The sequence below is a fragment of the Nannospalax galili genome, unplaced genomic scaffold (assembly GCF_000622305.1).
Source record: "Nannospalax galili isolate Female #2095 unplaced genomic scaffold, S.galili_v1.0 scaffold310, whole genome shotgun sequence".
Classification (NCBI taxonomy): domain Eukaryota; kingdom Metazoa; phylum Chordata; class Mammalia; order Rodentia; family Spalacidae; genus Nannospalax; species Nannospalax galili.
In genome coordinates, this window is record NW_008328488.1 from 995298 (window position 1) to 998243 (window position 2946).

The 2946-nt window shown below is 44.2% G+C and overlaps 1 pseudogene; it reads right to left on the bottom strand.

Annotated features, from left to right (window-relative positions):
* Window positions 1–584: 584 nt before the first annotated feature.
* LOC103729294 lies at window positions 585–2096 on the bottom strand (annotated as a pseudogene).
* Window positions 2097–2946: the final 850 nt, after the last annotated feature.

Below are 2946 nucleotides of genomic sequence, written 5' to 3' on the forward strand. Positions count from 1 at the left end.
ATGTCACGCTGTCATTTCATCAGTCTACCTTAGCACAATTGCCAGTTGCCAATTTAAAGGGACTGGAGATAGAACTTTAAAAGTAGTATGTTTCTCAATGGCTGAATAAGGTCATTACAGCCGCTGAATGCAGTGTTTCCATTCTGCTGAAAAGCCCTGGACAGTTTCAGCACCTATCAAGCTACCAGGTCCCAAAGACCTTATCTAGTTAAGTTAATGGTGTAACACCCTAAAAAGCAGCCAATTACTTCAGCATAAGCCATGAGAGCCCAAAATCTGAAGAATGACCAAAATCAAATCTTTATTTTTATAACCGTATAAATGTGATCCAAATGTGTCCACCACTAGTTTTTCCAAAAGAAACATGCTATAAATAAAGCAAAGTACACCTGCTCACTGACAGGTACGGACTCCCTAGATGTCTCATTGGGCTTAATCACAGACCACTCACAGTAATAGCTTTAGTATCAAGCGCAGCACGATGTTAAGCCATTCTAGCTCTTAAACGTACATGTAGCACTCCTGGCTGATAATGGAGAAAAATTCACAGCATTACACTGTGAACCTGGGCTGCATCCATCCTTTTAAATGGCATCAATATCAACGTCATCATCCTTGTCAGACTTCACAGTCTCAACTTTGGGTACCTCAGCAGTGTTGAATACACCACCCCAATCTTTTCCTCTTCTCCCTCACCACCAGAAGTTTCTTCCTCTGCTTCCTTCAACCATTGTATAAATGGTTCTGCTTTGACACGAATCTCTTTGGTAAGTTCTTTTGATACATATTTCTCACAGGCCTTTTCTGACCAGCTGATGATGACCTCGGCAGTCTCAACTTTGGGTACCTCAGCAGTGTTGAATACAGCACCCCAATCTTTTCCTCTTCTTCCTCACCACCAGAAGTTTCTTCCTCTGCTTCCTTCAACCATTGTATAAATGGTTCTGCTTTGACACGAATCTCTTTGGTAAGTTCTTTTGATACATATTTCTCACAGGCCTTTTCTGACCAGCTGATGATGACCTCGTCTTCTAAAAGGTCTGCATTATACATCTCCTTCAGGATCTGTGGAATGTTGGAGATGAGCTGAGCTTGGTGCATTGCCACCACACACTCTGAGCCACAAAGAAGGGACCGCTGAGTTTGTTGTTGTGACAAAATCTTAGGAAACAGCGCCTGTATTTGTTAACGTGTTCCCTCATCTTCTCCTTAAAGAGAACTGTCAGAAGAGGGCCCATGGCTTTTATACGCAGCCTCTCTGCTTCAGCAACAATTTCCTTCTCAGGCGAGTCAATACGCCCTCTTCTTTCTTTGTCTTAACAAAATCAAACAGGATATTGACACGCTCTTCTACAGCTCTTTCCAAATCACCGAGTGTCAGAACTTTTGCATGGTCACTGACTTCATCCATTCTGCGTCTCTGAGCATCCTCCGTTGTATCCTCGCCCCAATCCTCCTCCTCCTCATCTTCCACAGCACGTGGAGGAGGACTAATTCCATTTGGTGGTGGAGGTGGGTGTCTCGCTGCTGGCTACGGAGCCATTTTCCTTGCCTGTTCTATTTTCTTCTCTCTTTCTTTCTTTCCTGTTCCACTGTCACTACTCTCAGGAGGGGTTTTAGGAATGAATGTACAGAGTTTATGGTGGGTGTCAAGCATGCCGATAGCCACAGGCTTTACAAGAATTACCTATTGTTTGCTTCTTCGGATTGACATGCAGATCTGTTTCGGGATTCTCACACTCAGGACAGAGAGCAAATTTTTTAATGACTCCATCCAACATGTCTTGCCGTGTATTTGCCTCATGAGATCCGTTGACAATGTAACGGCCATTCTTAACATCAAACTGGGTGTGTGCTCCCAGCTCACAACCAAAATATTTGGTGGGATATGTTGGAGGCCTTTGCAACGTCAACCATGTTGAGTATAACTGTCTTGATTCCATTTCTTTTGCCCTCAACCTTGGCAATCAAGCAGGGCATCTTGTAGCTATAGAACTGGTCTGACATGCTGCGGTTGACGTTGACAGACATTTTGGCTTATTAGTGGCTCTATCAATAAGATGAAGAGATCTTTGATTGCAACTTTTTGGTATCTTCTGTCTGGAGAAGAAGGGATGACATAAACAACTGCAAGAGTTCTCGGTCTCTGACATGAAAAAATTTTCATCACTGAGGCTATAAGCTTCTTGTTTGTATGCTATGTTTCCCCAATACAGGTACCAATGGCTGTGCAACAGCTCGTTTTCATCAAATAAAGACATAAACCCAATGCAACTTGCCCGGGACTGGGAGGAAGTGGTTCTGGAAACCGGGTCTGGAGCAGAGGGGTGGCTGCCAAGTGGAGGAGCACCGAGCCTGGCGACCTGGCAGGGACACAGCTGTGAGCAGCGGGGGGTACCTGGCCCTGCCTGCACAATTACTTTAAAAAGATTGTTTCAAAAGCATCCATGAGCTTCCTGGAAAGAGCTTACAGCAGTGCTCACTGCCGCATCTGCTCCCATCATCTAGGTTTCATTGCTGCTTCATAGAAGCCATCTTGCATAATGCTTACAATGAAGCCATAAGGTTTAAAAAATATTTATTTGATTTTATGTATCAGTGTTATGTCTGCATGTATGTAAGTGCACCGTGTGTGTAATGCTCATGGAGGCCAAAAGAGGGCATCAGATCCCCTGGAACTGGAGTTACAAGTGGCTGTTAGCTGCCATGTGGGTTCTGGGAACCAAAACTGGGTCCTCTGGAAGAGCAGCCAGTGCTCTTAACTGCTGAGACATCTCTCTAGCTCCCACTATCAGGGTTTTTAATTTGTATTTTATAAACAGAGATGCTGAGCCACAGACCTATTAGATAAACTATCAAAGTTCACATGCCCCTGAACACCTAAGAATTGAACCCCACGCACTGTGGTGTGAAGATCAAATGAAAACCTTTGCCCTCCTTGAGCTC